The 18,946-nt window shown below is 26.0% G+C and overlaps 1 protein-coding gene across 2 annotated transcripts in view; it reads right to left on the bottom strand.

Moving 5' to 3' along the window:
- LOC132944889 (alpha-1,6-mannosyl-glycoprotein 2-beta-N-acetylglucosaminyltransferase) overlaps positions 1–18,946 on the bottom strand; it is a 62,281-nt gene that overhangs the window by 31,544 nt on the left and 11,791 nt on the right. The window contains exon 1 of one of the 2 annotated variants that reach the window (XM_061014423.1): positions 5,732–5,988. The exons of the other annotated variant lie outside the window; for it this stretch is intronic. The gene's annotated coding sequence lies outside the window, so the exon portion shown is untranslated. Of the gene's footprint in view, positions 1–5,731; positions 5,989–18,946 lie in introns of those variants that run through there. 2 annotated transcript variants of the gene reach the window in all.

The following is an 18,946-nucleotide window of genomic DNA, read 5'->3' as shown; positions in this document are numbered from 1 at the left end:
GAATGTTTCAAGATAATATTCAGTACTTAACTATTAATTTAACTTTCAAAGCATTTCATATTTTCCAGTAAAGAGATAAAAATAATAATTTATCTTGTATTAAACAGTTCTCTACCACGCCCGCCTAAATTGTAACCACAAAAAAGTGGTCAACTCAGTAAAATATTATTACGGAAAATATCCCTTTTGTACTTTGATGTCAAAGGCTCGAAAAACATATTATTTATTATTTTATAGACGTACAAAAAATACTGGTTAAATCATAGGCAGTCACATCATCTGTTAGGATTCAATAACTTCTGAAGCCGTAAAAATGGTTCTTATAAAATTTGAGATTGAAGTAATAGTTTAAGGTCTCTACAATTATAGGTCTTATACAGTGTATAGTAATAGCAGTTGTCATCGACTGAAGAATAATTAGTACACCGTGGACAATCGATTTTTGTTTTATTTTCATCCACCCGCTTTATTGTAATAGGCTTTACGCTCTATGGTTGAATGTATTAATCAAATACAAAGATTGATTAAACACTGCACATAGTAGTTTTAAAGGAATACTGTAAATTCAACATAATTTGGAAACCTAAATAACAGTTTTAATTATTTAGAAATGGTTTCAAAAAGAGAACGATCATCATACATTTTGTATTTAATAATCTGAAGCTTAATACTTTTATATTATATATTGATGTATAATATCAAATATTGAACAAAGTAATAACTGTTTACTTTATTAATGGGCATTTTAAATTGAGAAGACCGGTGTAGTGATGGGATTACAAACTTTTCTAGAAAATTGTCTAAAATATCGTCCATACACCTTAATTAATGCTTATACAATTTTTAATTTTTCACATCAAGACTTGATATTTATACGTCATCATTTTAATATAAGTATTCTGCTTTGGATTATGAAATTTAAAATATAATATACGTTGTTAACAATTTAAAGTTAATTCACCGTTAGAAATAATGGCAAAATAAATTATCAGAATTGCATGAATCTTATATGTTCTAAAAAAGTTTAATTATTCAAAATAATAAGTGTTTATTTAATAAGAGTCGCAATATATTAAAATATTTACCTACATACTTATACTATAACACACCATTTTTTTTACATGATAAGTAAGTCTTTAAGTGTAACATTTATATCGAGCCAATAAAATAAATTACGTAATATATATAAAAAAAAAAGCATTAGGACTTTAGATTGTCATTTATAAGTAGTTTGATGAGTTTATTTGAACCATTGTATAACTCGTAATAAAAATGATAAATCAAAATATATTCAATATTTAACAATAGTACAATAAAAATATTTGAAGTTTAATGATGTCTTTACCTATTTATACATTCAATTTATAATTTATTATTTTATTATATAAAAAAAATAGCAATATTCAATTTATCAAATTGCAATACAAGAAAAAAAAAGAATTGAGATGTATCTATTATATATATATATATATATTATAACAACTATACCTATATAATTGAATTATGAATTATGAATAAATCAATAAAGTTACAACTGTTAAAATTATTTTTTATTAAAACAATATAACCCTACTTACTTTCTCTTCCAAAGCATAGATATCTCACCACACAGAAATATTAAAACATTTTTAAAAAGGTAGAAATCTGACATTGATAGGCTACAGCTAGGACGTGTTTTCAAATTAAATATTATAATTGTGTTATAATAACTATTAGGTATTGCAGGTATTGAATTTTGAGCGGAAATGGACTCAAGATAATGATTAGTAATTTCGAAATCAAGCATCAAGATCTAAACTATAGTTGATTACAACCATCGATAATAACCTAACAACTAACCTAACCTAACAACTTACGATATGTGGTATGAATAACCTGAAAGATTTAAAATATCCAGCCAATATTCATTGTCCCTAGAAACCAAATGTTTAAAGAAAAACATTGTCGTAGAATAAAATAAATACATTTTAGCGTAATTTAAACTGTACATTTCTAATCAAAAGATAAATCAAAAAACATTTAGGAAGCACCAGTAACACCATTCTAAAATGTCGTTTCAACTCTTAATTTTAAAATTGTTCCAAAATATTTACGTCTTTACTTTGAATATACTGATTATTTTCAAAGTTATTACTCTAAATGTTACCGTGTCCAAAATGAAAAAATAAATAGTGAAATAAAGCTCTATCGTAGCTCATATTTAATTCTTTTTTTTTAATATAAATATATTATAGCCATATAGGTATACTACCTATCTGTACAGATATATGTATATTTATGGTATATATAAATAATATTAATATATATGGTACATCGTATATGTGATAAAGGGATAGAAAAACATAAATTGGAGTTACGTGATCAAGAAGCCACCTATTTATGACACTTAGCTTGGATTACCTTTTTAATTCTAAAAAAGTATCAAGACAGCGATTTTTTTATCGGTCACTACTCACTAGTATCATTTTGCTCGGCACGGTGTATGATAATATAAAGTTGTGTTAAGGGACTAATGGTGGTATACTAGTATTATTTTATAATTTTGAATGTGACAATTTTATTATTCCTTCTGAAAAATAAATTAAAGGAAACCTCGATTTATCGAAAATTATAAAGCTCTTTAATACATACCTACAGATATTATACCAGATATGGCTAAATCACGAATGTCTTCCTATTTTCACATTTTCTTTGAAAACTTATAAAAAATGTATAGAATTATATTCTAAAACAACTTATAAGTACAATTTTTTTTTATAATAAGGGAATCTAAATAAGTGCAAATCAAAAGTTTAATAATTGTCTACCCTAAAAAATAGAAATTATTTTCGAAAAAAAAACAACAGATAATTGAAAAATCAATCACTCCCTCACTCCATTAGAAACTAAAATTGCTATTAAGTATTTAAATAATAAATAAAATAAGACAAAATAGAAAACTATCTTAATAAATTATATTAAATTATATATTTTTTAGTATAGTTTATAACTTTACTTTTTTGTACACGGTAATAATAAGGTAAGTCACAAACTAATTTTAAATTGTTGACTGATTATTACATTTATGATTTTACAATACACACAATAACATAACAATAAGCAACATAGAAAAATTAATATCTTAGTTATACCTACTTTAAGAACAATATTTTTTCAAAATAAAAAGTAATAACAAAATGGCAACAAGAGATGTTGATTCGTGAAAAAACAAAACAATAATCAAACAGATGACTAATTAAAAAAAATCGCCACAGGGATTTTCAACAACAATGATACAAACAACAGAATATAAGTACATTGAATAATGAAACATGGAAAATATGTATAATACAAACTTAATGAAATTTTCCAAGAGACAAAAAACATAAGTAGTTGTACCAAATAGAGTAGGATACCAACAAGAAAAATACATATAGGTACCCATTATTTCCACATCACTAACTTAACAGTCATGGTATATTAAATACACAAATAAAATTGAGTATCTATTATCGTCAGCTATCTTCTGGGGCCATTGGTCTTTGCGTAAAAGTAATTCTTATTAGTTTAACTCTGAGTTAAAAAATAAATGTATTGTCCTTGAAATAGTTACTACTTCAGTTTCAAGTTTTATGCCTTATGTCATATTCTGGTAACACTAAAAATTACATAGGTATTAACTATCGAGTACCAAAACGTAGTACCTATATTTAGTATAGTATTTACTATTTAGGATTAATATGATAAATATAAAAACATTTCATAGTAGGTCCCTAGGTACTTCTTATTCAAATTTATATTTAGGTAGCTTAATTCTGACAATGACATATTTGAAGCTCAACTCAAGGGAGGAGGATTTACAATTTTTAAATACACCTTACATTAACATGAGAGGCTTCACACGCCCGCCCACCCACTCACTAAAACTATGATCAATTTAGCTGTTCTTAACAGTTATATAAATTAATTATGATAAAATGTTATATTGAATATCTACTTAATTTGTGTTAATAAGTGTTGATATAATATAAAAAACAATTTAAAAATTGTATACCTAGTGTTAATCTAGCACCCTACACTTCTTTTTAATATTTGAATAAAATTATTAGAGAAACTATTAAGTATTAGTATTAATCTATTACCTACCCAATAATATTATTCATATATCAGGCCGGTTAAAAGTTTGGTACCTATACCTAATCAATTTAAGTTAATCTTTAGTTTATTAATTAATCAAAACTAAAATATCTTTAAATATAATATGTACTAAAAATAACCTATGCAGACCACTAAATTAACATACAAAAAAGTCAAGGCATGGGGAAAGCTATCCTCCTTAGGTCCTCCATTAAATAAAACCCCAAATGAATGAGACTTTCATAATATTTAAATATTTAGGTAACTATATAATATGAAATAATTTTAAATGATATATATATTATATTAACTTGGTATCTCCTATTGGCTATTAGTTCATATTATGAATGTTTATCTGTTATTTTTCTAGGTTAATTATATTTGTTTGATTATCTATGTATTTATTTTTTATAATAAAACACATTTTATAACATAGGACAAAGGTACACACATTTAAATATTTTTGATTATACAATTAGGTACCTACATCAAATAGTAATTTATTTAATTAACATGTAACATGTAACGTACCATTGAGTTTACATTGATTTTATAGGTATCATCGGGTATCATTGATAAGTGATATAATATAGTTAATAATTATTTTTTAGCCTACTACAACGGCAGTCATAACAATTTGGTAACAATAATATATTGCTCTGCATTACAATATAAAATAATAAAAACCCTTAGCAAAATTGTGACAAAGATTCATAATGGTGAAGACTTTTTAATTAGAAGTTATATATTTCTAATTAAGATAATATTATTAGTTTAATAAAGTAAATAAAAATTTATAGGTAAGAAAATCCTATCCAAAATATTTAAATATTATTAAAATTGTTACCCTTTGTTATTAGTTAATTGATTATATATTTTCAACAATATCCCAAAAATACAAGTTACAATAATTACAATAACAAATTAAATATCTTAAATTTAAAACAAAGTTTTTGGTACTTAATTTGTCAATAGAACTCCAATATTAAGTATATATTATACTTGATATTATATGTATAGGTACGTAAATAAACTTATATACATATTTTCTTAACAAGTAGTACGTTAGTCGAATGAGAATAACATAACATTAAATAATAATTATACATATTCATGACATCTAAACAGTATTACCTAATAGAAATTAACTATTATAGGTATTATTGTTAGTTTAGATAAGTTCATAAATAGCTATTATACCTCATTTATGTCTTATAAATCAATATAATATCATCATAGATTTTATCAAGGTAGTTAAATTGAAATTGTAATGTTTAAATTAGATTTATACATACAATTATAAACATTTTTGCTATAATCAACGATTTAGGACTACAATTTATAACTAATCAATAGGTATCCTCATTAAACGATCACTATAAGAGTAATATTATTATAATAATAATACACAATAATTATGTATTATTATTGCAATAATAATGGTACAAGTTTTATTCGTTTAGTGGTGCTGTTATACATTCACCCTGTGAATATGGTCTGGACATTACAAAACATAGGTGCCTAACACAGTGTATGACAACCAACCCTCACTCAAATGTAAGGCGCTTTACAAACTAGGTATAATAGGTAATCATTATAAACGCGATTGGCATACCTTCATGTTCGACGTTCACGTCCGATTCACCGAGTGGTGAAGTCAATTAATCGGTTGTATCGTGTTCGACGTTTCATTTCGACGGCCGGGCGAAGCGAAAAAATAAAACTAACAGGTGTAATAATTAATGTATCGTAACAATATTATTATTATGGTTTTAAAATATTCCGGTTAGATACGACGAGCACGACGAGCACCAGACGGATCACACGAGAATGATAAGACTATCACAATCACTGGTACGCAAAATGAAAGGTTCGCCGTCAAAAAAAAAACGTAAACACCGGCGCGGCGGTGTGGATGACTCGCAATCCGCCCCGGCCGGCTGACCGACGTGCCCCAAGCGGCCGGTCGCGGCGTGTGACCTACAAACGCATCAACGGAGACCTTCACGGAAACCGATTCTCGTGTCTAATACTAGAATAATTATTATAGGTACCAATTCATTTATTTCTACACGAATTATCCACGATTGTTAGTAATTATAATATGCATTATACGCACTTACACCTTGAATTTGTAATTTGTTATAGGTACAGCCGTTGAGCCGTGCAAGTGTTACCTAGGTACTTATATTGACTATTACACGGCTAAATGTTTAATATTGTTCAATTCAGATCATATTATTATAATGTTTTCATAAAAAAAAAAATGATTAGATGGATAAACGATGGGCGCCATTTATTATTCAAAAGTATATTATAATAATACATTGTACTTGAGAAGTTGAAGTTCGAGTATGACCCTTTATTTTATCGATTCTGCATTTCTGCACCTTAAAAATACTACTTAATTAAACGAAAATACTTGGAAAATAGGTGGTACTCAAAGGCGTCTAAAGGGAGAGGCAAGCAGGGGAAGATGCCCCCCTTGGCTTTTTCTGGGTTGATTATCATAATTATTATTGATGATTTCAATTTTCTAGAAAAACTTAAAAATGCCATAACAATTTCAAATAGTGCACTAAATTATTTTTATTTTTATATTAAAGATATAAATTTTAAAATAAATTCGGTATAAATTATAATATACATTTTAAACTTTTAAATGATTGTACAGTCAGAACTTATCATTTAGACTACTTATTTAATCTGAAAATTAACTATTTTTTTTTCTATATCTATAGGTTTAGATTTAAGATCATAATATATTTGTTATAAAATTCATGTAAAAACATGTGCAAAATTTAAAAAATTTAATATTTTTACATTCCTTGTCTATATGAAAGAAAACATGTCATAAAATATTAATATACTTTATAACTAATAGGATTGACAAAAAATTTAAAAAGGAAAATATTTTGCCCTCCCCTTGACAAATCCTGCAGACGCCCTTGGTGGTACTTGTGATATTATCTATAATATTATATTCGAAAAGCACAAAAAGATATAACAATCGACTTAAGTTTTTTTTGTTTACTTATTAGTTATTGTATTAAATATTCTACAAAATAATGGTTATATTTTAATTTAAATAAAATACCTATAGGGGATCAGATCCACCGGGATTTTGTTGGTCCTAGGACTCCTGCAAGAACGTCAAAAAATCTGTTAACTATTAAACAAATTTAAACATTATGCGATACTCAATAGTCAATAAAGTTCTAAATTATGGCATACAAATGTACAACTCTTCGTTTAAATACCTATCAAATTTCGTCCAAATTTGAACTAAAAATGTTTAAATAAACAAACTGTGTTTATATACCTATTTATTAGATTTATTGGTTTCAGATGTTTCAGTATGAAGTATTTATGAACAACATTGTATTAAATTTCCAAGAATTTGCTAAATAAATTGAAAATTGTATACATTTTTAACTATAAGAAAATGTTTGAGATTTTGACAAATTTTAACTTTAAATGCTTAAAAAAATATCTAGCCGATGTATCTTTAATATCTTTAAATCGATATAATAGCAAATTATAAGGAACCTTTAATCCAATTTTGACTGAGTAAAAATTGTTTTATTGACAAAAAAGTTAAAGAAAAAAAAAAAGGTGGGCAACTGCAGTGTCGCTGTAATGGTTTGTGTTAAAATTGAATTCAATGATATACGATATACCTAATATTATAATTGTATAAGAAAACCGATTCTGAGCGAAGACGGTCATCGGTCAGTCAGCCTATGATAATACTAAGTATATTTGATGATATTCTTGTGAATAAAGTAATTTATATTTAACCTGTTTACGTGGAACTTTGTTTTAAAATTTTAATCCTATTAGCTATAAAAGTAGAACATTTTATACATTTTTAATTGCTAAATAATTGATAAATTTTCAATTTGATAAATTTCGTTAAAATTTGAATTTTAATTGATTATAAAAAATAACGTGCCTATGTATTTATAATATTTTTCATCTGTAATTGTTACAATATATCAGGAGCCCTGTATTAATTTTTCACTCTTTTTGACCTAACAAATAAAATTGTATTCATATTTTTAGAAAAAAAACTAAAAAAATATCAAATGGAATGTCCGTAAACAGATCAAACGAGTCAAAATGATGTTGTTTTTCCCGGCGGTTTAGAGAATTATTGGGAATTTTAAATTTTGACCTCCAACTAGATTCATTTTCCCATCGAACAAGATGCTGCCGAAGAAAATCGAAGCTATTTTACTACCACAAACGGTGATGACAGACACAAAAAAAAAGACACATCATTGTAAAATCAATACATTCATCGCTCCGCTCAGAATCTAAAACGAATAGGTATGTAAATAATGTCTATAAATAGCTAAAAAAGATTATTTAGAAGATATTTTTAAAATTATACCATGTATAGAATATTCTTAGTGAATAGTGAAAATTACAAGCATCTATACTTACGGTTATTCGTTTTTGAATCACAACAAAATATAAGAAAATCGATTTAGTCAAAAACTACGTGCCTAAATACTATCGTTTTATTTTGTTTTTCCCGGTTATTAAGAAAATTACTCTGAATTTTTTCCTTTAGTATCCAAAGTGCTCCCTACCAGAAAAAATATTGAAGTTAAAATCGAAGGCTTTTTTTCTACTGTAAAAAGACGTGTCTTCAGACACAAAAAAAGCACATCATTGTAAAATCAATACATTCATTGCTCCGCTCAAATTTTAAATGGGCCGTTCACGTTTGAAAAATAAAAGTTTATATTATTACAGGATACTTCATAAATAGTATAAAATATTATTAAGTATTTGAAAATTTGCTCAAATCAGAATTTGAATAAATGTCTCATTAAAGTATGAAAACTATTAAAAAAGGATGAGCATATTTGATGAGTCACCTTTTATAATATATAATAATATGGAATATAAATTATTATTATATACGTACTAAAAATGTAGGGTTGGGTGTTTATTATGTCATTGGAAATTATGTTTCAATAAATAATATTTATCTATACTTATAGTATAAATTATATCACCTAAATATAAAATGATGCATGTCAATTTATAGGTACAAGCTAAAATAAATTTTGTATAAAACAATAAATGACGTTTCTATGTAAATAATTCAGCTACTTTTTATCAACTTAATAATGTTAACACACATAAAGACTAAAAGGCAACGATCATATTATTATACCGACATATTATAATACAAATATTCTAAGTTATCACTTATACCTGAATACCTTATTCCTACATGTAAGCCTTAAATAAGTTATACTTATACACAATGATATTGTAATTCGTAGCCTGTATAGGTTAGGTTAGGTAGGTAATGATTTTGTCGGTGAAGTCATCCACATGTAAATATGAATGTAGAAATGAATCAATTAATTTGTCTAGTTGTTCGATGTTTGAATATAATGTAGGCGTATAGTAAATGATATACGTATATCCAATATGTATAGTCACTATAATAGAGGTACCTACTTGAAAGTTAAAAGTATGTATAATACTATAATAAAAGAAAATAATTGATGAATGTTTAAAAAAAATTGTACGAAGTTAAATAATTTAAGGAAGTAGGCTACATTATACTTATTAATAGTTAAATATTTGTTTTTACCGTCAATTTTTATTATCCAATAATTATAATGGCGTTTAAAAACGATACAGTTTTAACAAATCATTTGTTAACCAATAATCTAACTTCAGATACGCAGGATATGATACGCTACGTATAATATAACTTAGATCATAATATTATCTTTATTCATATAATATAATAAGTAAAGAGACAACTATTTTTGGCTGGTATGAATTTCTTTGAAAATAAAAAACTACAAAAGTTGTACAGAATATCATAATTTACACGAACTGCGTGTAGACTGCAAAGGAGAGGGGGGGAATTCTATTGTTCGTGCCTACTCCATAACGGTGTATATAATACATAATTGGAACAACCATCGTATAGGTACTCCGGTACTCGTATGTAATATACTCATCAAAGGGGGGAAAAATGATGATCTAGACTCTAGATTCTAGAGCGTTGAATTTTTCTGTCATAATATTGGATATATGTAGGTATTAGGTATATAGATATTGTAGCATAATTATGCATATTGCAAGGTCCAGCGATGATGTAGATCGTGGTTATTGTATAATAACTTATACACCTAATATGCGGTCTGTCGGTTTTATATTATGTTTAGAATATAAAATATTGCATTGATACAATATATTTCACGCAGACAGTGGTTTTATGCATTTGATATGTTATTTGTTATATTTAATAATATTACAGAATAATGTGACTTTATAGTTGGTATGCACTTGGCTACAATACCCAGTTGATCCATTTAAGCATGAAGTACCTATCCAAGTTAAATAATCAATTTATTGATCGGATTTCGGACAAGTAGGTAGGTAGTTAATTAGTTGTATGTTATAACTTTAAATGCTTATACCTATAACTAATAAACTAAACTTGTCCGAAATTTGATCTTTATATATTGAAATACTCTGATTAATATTCTGCTTGGAAATATAAAATAAAAATGCACGGTGTCATTTAAAAAAGTAAAAACTTAAAAAATATAACAATAAAAAATACCTATAAAATATTATTTTTTTAAAAAAAAAATTTGTTTTGAAATTACATCATAGCTGGTATACGTAAAAAAATTTCAAAATAGTTGAAACTTTTCGAATTAGTGAGTTTAAGCACTTCAATGGATCACTCTGTAATAATGTAGTGCAAGTGTAGATTGTAGATCTGCAATATCATAAATATTTATTTTCATTGGTCATTAAATTTCCGTTGTATTCATATTTCATATTTTTATACTATATAAATTACGATATAGTGATACAAATCTTTTAATTTGTACCTACCGGCTAATTAAATCAATAACAGTTTTACAAAAATACAAGTATAATGACACGCATAAATGGTTTAGACATTATGATATATGATTATTACATCGGTACCTATTACCTATACCTAAACTATTTGTACAACGCAATTATATGAAACATTTAAATGATATTATTAGGCAGTTTAATAAATTGTAAAAAAAAAAAATCCAAATATTATTAGGTATACAAATCCAGTAATAAGAGTAAATAAGACTGTTAAAAGTTTATAACCGATAATAATACATTCATATAAATATTATATCAGTCAAATAAAAGTAGTCAGGAAACCAATAATACCTATATATTAACAGTTAAATTATGTAACTATTTTGGCATAAAAATCATATTTATATTACTCTATGATCGCAATTCATTGTTCAAAAACAAATATTTTGATGGAAACTTTAAACTCGCATAAAGAAATGATTTTGATTGGATGTTAAATTAGAAAAAAATGTAATTAAAATATTGTATATCCATTTAACATTAAATTTTATATTTATAGTTCTCGTCATGCATTAGTCTCCGATAAGTTCCAACTTCGGAATAATAAACAAGTAAAATATTAATAAATCAATTGAGTTGCTGCATGAAGCTTTTCTAGCTCTTTTATTGTCCGAAAACCAACATAAAAAAAAAAACTAACAGTTGTAAAACTAATTTAGATATTTATGTTATACGTTCCAGAAACAAAAATGATATAGGTAATTTTTAAAATGTATCTGATGACAATTTTCGTTTTGCCTGTGCTGTGATATTTACAGACTGCTGTGTTTTGTTGTAAGTTTGTTTATGAAGGTATGAGATGTTATAAATAAACCTATAATGGAACTTCTTTGTTTTTAAAATATGTTTTCTACATTTACTAGTTATTGGAGTAGCTATCATTTGATGATGCCGATTGCCACTATAAATATGTATAATATAATATTATATAAACATGCCTATTGCATATAAAAGTACTAAAAACGTGCCAACTATAGTGTTCTACACTTCAACATACTGAATTACTTATATGGGCAATATAATATGTAGGAATCATATGTGTAGGTACCATGTTTATATAAGTACCTTATATTTGTTTTCATATTTTACATAATATATATTGTGTTTGTAAACAATAACGGACATACTTAATAATATTATGTTTGATGCTACACTATATAGCTGTAAAATATGAGTAGAAACACTAGAAACTATAAATATTAAAACATATTTCAACTTTAAACGGGGCTGTTGTTATTTGATTTTGTTTGCATTTTGCTCTAATAGAATGAATATGATTTGGTCATAAATCATGAATAATAAATTGTGTATGTTTGATTTTTGAGTAGCTAATTCGATTCATTCATTAGCTATTTTTACCAATGTCGTTATTTTTTATAATGTTGCTTGTTTGTTTATGCTGACATTACAACACATATTTTATTAAGCTCATACAAGTTAATAAGTATTCATTTTAGATTCTGAGTGGAGTACGGAGTGCACATTGGTTCAACAGTAATTTGTCATTTTATATGTCTTTCATCATATTATGAAGTAGAAAATAAACTCCTATAGCTGTATATCTTCAACATTTATATAGCTTCTAATAGTCAATTTAATCAGTTGGTATATTCAAAATTGTACGAAACGCATGTTCTCAACAAAATAAATTTTACTTTTTCGTTGAATTTAGAAACGGTCTATCGAGTTAATAATTGGCATATATTAGTATTATTAAATTATGAATATTAGTATAAGTAAAAAGTATAGTATAAAACATAAACTATCTTTAGAAATAGACGCTATAAACTATCAGGCTCTTTAGCTCGGAATATATTATTTTCGTATAGAATATGATTTATCAATGAATTCAAACATAGATCATAACTATTATCTACAGTGACCTACCCAATGACAAGACAAATAATACAAACTTATACTAAACAGAAATATCCGATTTCCCCTGTTATTTTTTTTTTGGTCTTCATTTTAAAAATTTAAAAAATTTGACTAATTTAGTATTTACTATAAAATATTTTGTTTTATATTATTTAATATTTTATCGGTAATATCGTTATAGTCTCCTTTTTCCGTCAATTCGATCCAATAAAGGCAATAATTTAACTATGATATAATATTTTATAAGGCATTAGGTATTTTCATTAAGTTAACATAACGCTATCGCTATGGCATATGATTATCATATACATTCATATAATACATTTGAATGTAAATTCGAATCAAAAAAAACTTGAAAACTCATCACCTGCAGAGAGAAAACGATATCCGCAGTGGACGTAGACTGCAATATTGCCGTCATCAATTAATCATATACCTATATGCATCGCTTCTCTGTGGTTTTGATTATGATTAAGAAAACTCCTAAATAAATCAAAGAATCACAACTTTAAACTATATATGCTTAAAAAGCATAATAGATCTTGTGGGACTATCATGACAAAAAAATGTCCACAGCTGAGGATAAAATATTATAACATGTAGGTAAACATAATGTGTTGCACTTTACCATCATCTTTAACTATAAAATATGTTTATAAATGATGCGTAATGAAATAAAACACTATTTAACTATTTGATTGTAGTTGAATAAGTTTTTATTTTTATTTTAACTTTAGATTTAATATATTTCATCAACAAATGTCATGTTGGCAATACCTACCTATCTGGCTATCTATATGCATATTAATATATTATAATATTTATAACTAAAAATATAATCGAATTGTGAATATTATCAAGATATTAATACCATTATGATTAATGATATTTATGTTAATGACAGTTTATTGTCTATTTTCCATAAACCACTGTCCATTTGTTATGTTTAATGCGCTGATTTGACTACCAAAATTTTATACGAATAACTAGTCGGACTAAACCGTACGATTCATTGTCATTAAGTCATAACTCATATCTGTATAAAACAATATAATAGTTTGATAGTAATGTGTTTTTTTATTACCATTATTAAATTATATTTATTAATCAAACATTATTTCCCTATAAATAAAAATCTAAAATGCAGATGAACTGGCATAGCACACGTTATATTACTTTTAGAGAAAAATTTCAAATTTCAATATATAGTATAGCTGGTAGGTGGTAGCTAATATATTATAACATCGAAACTCATTATTCTAATACTCGATATTGAGAATAATAAACTTTCTTATTAATTTATTATCGTGATTTATTAGTTACCGTAAAATATATATAAATTATATATATATATTTTACTACAAAAGCGATAAATCATATTGTGCAAGTAGCTACACGACGTACGAACTTGTAAATATTATCTCAACAAAAACAATTAAGTTATAAAAATGTTCCACATGATATAATTTGTTTGAGTTGACATGGAACACCATCAGTTGTATTTCATAATATGTAAACTTATAAAACTAAATAAATCATTTTGCTTGTCTGAATAACAACGTACCTATCAAAATTCAAAATGTGTTAACATAAATAAATTCATAAATTGATAATAAATATACACTTTTATATTATGATGTAGGTACCTTTTATAGGAGCAGTATGAACTACAAATTCAATGCTTTAATAATATTTCTTCTTATCGCAAATATCGCTATACACTTGTATTTACTTTAATCTTGCTATATATAGCATAAATGCAATATGGTGTACTTAATGTTGTTTATTACAAATATATGGGTATATCAAACTGTATAATACATGTAAGTATTCATAGTTGGATTTTATTTGAAGATTTAGTACGAAGAACTGAGGCGTATTAATACATTATTTAATTTAATATAGTTATAGTCCATTAGGCTATACATATATAGTTTCTATATAATTTATTATACATAACATACACACTGGTTATATATATATATATGATATTATATTTCAATTCCAATTCCAATCGCTTTGATGTAGTTTAACTCGCAAAGAATCATGATTACCGTTAAGGAAAACTTCGAGTATATAGTAGTAATAATAAATTTGTTTATGACGGGAAAGTATATAATATGTTATAACTTATAAACTACAAACGTGTATAAAAATAAAAATTTCTTCTTTTTTATACTCCTGTTTTTTTTTTTTTTATTTCTACTTATTAGGATTAACCCCTGTATTTACAGTTATTTTAATGTTTACTAATATTTTTTATTTTTTTTTTAAACTTTTAAGTACTAAAATCCTAACAGGATCACATAATTAGAACGCAGGGCCAGCTCACTAATGGGGAGTGGCAATAGGTGTACGCGGCACCAGGCCCTTTACTTTCAAAAGCCTTTCGCAGTCGTGCCTTACGTATAATTCGTATTGTATATTATTATAATCTAGACGTATTCGGTGTGAGTGTGTGACGCACTACTAATAAAGTATTAAACATAGAAATACGGTTGAAACTAATAACTTATAAGTAATAAGTTATTATTTCTAATAACCAATATAGGTAATCCAGTAGTAAGTGTCACAAATTCGTGAAATCAGGGAGACTTATCATTAAACAATTTTATTTAAACCATTATCAAGGCGTCCTGGTATATTAACCGAACTATGGGCCAATAGCCATCTTATGTATTTTGTTAAGTGTTTAGAAAAAGAACCCTTTCATATGAAAAAACCTATTTTGCACCAGGCCCCGCAAATCTTTGAGCCAGCACTGTTAGAATGGTATTGACATCTCAACGCATTATGTTATAATATAGTAACTGGTAAGTGGTTATTACTTATTGTCTATTGGTATGTAATATTATATATTATACCTACTAATAATTATTAAACCACTACATACGTAAAACACGATTGTGAGCAGCGCATGTAATTATTACCTAACCTAATATTCTGTTATTCGCAAAAAATATTAAATGATTAAAAATTTTGAATAATATAATATATCAGTGAATATATTAACAATCTGCATGAGTATTAATATTATGTCCAATAATGCGTGTCAAATATGCATTCATGAATCAAATCAAAATAATTCTCGAAAATTAACATAAGGTTATGTAACTTTTTAAGTTGGGTTTTATTTAAATAACTACATACTACAGTGATTGGAAAGTTGTTATTAAATAACAATATCGTCCATGTAAATTATTTACACATCACTTCTAAACGTTGTTATTTAATGTACTTAAACTCTTTTTTTTTTTTCGGGAAAATGTTTCTCGTACGTTTCTGGTTAAAAAAGAAAAAAATAATGAAACCAAACAATAGTTACTGACGCGATGATGTAATTTAATTTCATAATATTTAGTACCTAAATGTATTGTTGCATTTGAGATAAAAATAATGACTATTTGAATTATTACAAATATGATAATATGCTAACTGATATTATTACATACATACAATACCAACAACTATATAATTGCTAAAAAAAATATGTAACTGAGATACTTGTTGGTATAATAATAGGTAGGTATATGATGTTCATTTTATAATTACGTTGTTGAGTAATCAAAACGTTCGTACAGCTTCTGTTATTTGTTAGCCCTGCAGTAAAAATATTATTTGAATTTTTACAATTGATAAAATAAACGTACTAATTTGAAGGTTTTCACTCTTCCGTAGAGATTCAACGAATATTATTTTATAATGTAATATTGAAATAACTTTAAATTTATGTACTAATACTCATGGGACGTGTGCTGTATGGCCATTGGCAATATATTATAAGATATGTGATCCAAATTTAAAACTAATGAATGGTATTGAACATAATGATGGTGAGTGAAAATGAAACAAATAACCACTTCGTATTATTTATTATAATATGCTCGTATATTTTGCTCGCCGTGATTTTAATCAATATAATATATCTACAAGTATTTGATAAACAAAAATCATTATATTTAAAATTTAAAGTAATGTCCAATACGTAATACCTTAAATATACATTTTAATGGATTTTATTGAAAATCGTGTTGAACACACGTATAATTATTATTTAATAGGTAATTATTATTCATAGTGTGTACAGGTATAGGTGTCTACTATAGATATTACTATTTACTAATTATAATATTATATCAATAACTCAATATAGTAATTTTATAGTATATGGCCAGCAAATGGCGTGGATTTAGTTTCATGCAGTAATTAAAAAATAATGAGTAGAACTAATTTATTTAATTAATATTTTTAATTATGGACTGTATAATTGGTTTTTACATCATCGTTACTATAGGCATTTTTTTTACATTTTAATTGTATAACGATCATATAAACATAAATCATAAGTACCTATCTATAATAAAACAAACTTTCCTTAACTAACACTAAAAACTTTCTTCGATGGTAAACTTTCCATAAATTCGTCAGTCCATTTCCAGAAGCTGGTGGGTATGTGTTTAAATACTTCTAATCTAAAACTTTATACATGTATAGGTACTAATATTTTATAGGTATACATGCACAAATTCTAATGGATATGATGTTATGTTATATACTAATTATGTATGCGGCTCATGATCCTTATTATATCGAAATCGTACCTAAAGTATTTTTTTGAAAAAAAAAATTTTCCTATCAAAAACTATATCTGATAATAAATTATAAAAAATGTTTGAATTGTTTGGACTCATATAAAAACAGTTGTACTGGTATATTTACGTTATAAAATAATTCAAAACACTTGAATTTAAAAATCAATTGTTATAGTAGCTATTGTGTATTCTGTTTTATTAAATTAAAATTATAATATAATGAATGTTAAACTTAGTAGTTTTATTATAGAGGTATACTTAATATTATTTTTATCGAACACCGTGTAAAAAATAATTACTATACAATATAACTCATTCAGTTCATTTACGTGGGTAGGTACGTTTATTAATATTATATATTATATAAAATTATAATATTAGATGAAATATATATATATAATATTATGTAAAGTCTGGTAGTCGTGGGCATAATATTACATAGCGAATGATCAATTAGTACGTTCACGGCCAGTTAGATATCATATTATCATATTATCATATTATCATATTAATATTATTATGTTATATCGTAACTAGTTTAATAATAATAACAGTTTATTTTTTGTAACCCATCAATATGCATACACAAATTATTTTTAAATATTAAGTAAAGGTTACTAAACCAGTAAACCACTGTAGTTTAGAAAAGACGTATAGATAATAATATATTGTTTATCCAAATTAGTGGCAGTAATTACTAATCAGTAGGTATTCAGAAAAATTATGGTGACGTATCTACCTAGGTAATATAACTACCGATTTTCTAGGATATTGTGTTAGTTAAAGGGGTTAACGCTTAGACCTTGTCGTGTGAAAAATTTTCTCTGATTGGCTGAACCGCGTGGTTCTGTTAGGCCGTTAGAGTATACCATATGGTATATTGTTGTTTTACCACACGATGCCACAGTAACCAAACGATACCGCATATTTGAATATATTCAACTTTTAAGACGGGATCACACTACACTGTGACGTGTAAAATAATCACAGTTACCAAACGATATCATATATTATATTCAACTTTTTACCGTGTGGTTATAGATATGTGCAGAAAAATGATAACTAAAAAAAAGTTATAAAATGTTATCATCAGGTACCTACAATATTCATATCATTGGTATTGCATTTTGGTATACATATAAAAAAAAACGCACTCACGGCCATTGCACGGAGGCACACGATCATTAAAAACACGACACGATACGGTGTAAGTGTGCACCCCCCTTAACATTGTCATATATATTGTTACCGATATATTAGGTAGGTACCTAATACCCGTGTATTTTGAATACCACTAAAATATTATAGTTAAGTACCATCTGGTTACCTATATACTCATATTATTTAACAAACTATTAATTTTTATTAGAACAAAATAGTATTTTTTCTTACGGTAGTGCAATTAACCCATATGTTTGGAAGTCCATACAAATTACACCTGC

The sequence above is a fragment of the Metopolophium dirhodum genome, chromosome 5, assembly GCF_019925205.1.
Source record: "Metopolophium dirhodum isolate CAU chromosome 5, ASM1992520v1, whole genome shotgun sequence".
Lineage (NCBI taxonomy): Eukaryota > Metazoa > Arthropoda > Insecta > Hemiptera > Aphididae > Metopolophium > Metopolophium dirhodum.
Note: the sequence above shows the minus strand (reverse complement) of the source record. Positions and strands in the feature narration are given on the sequence as shown.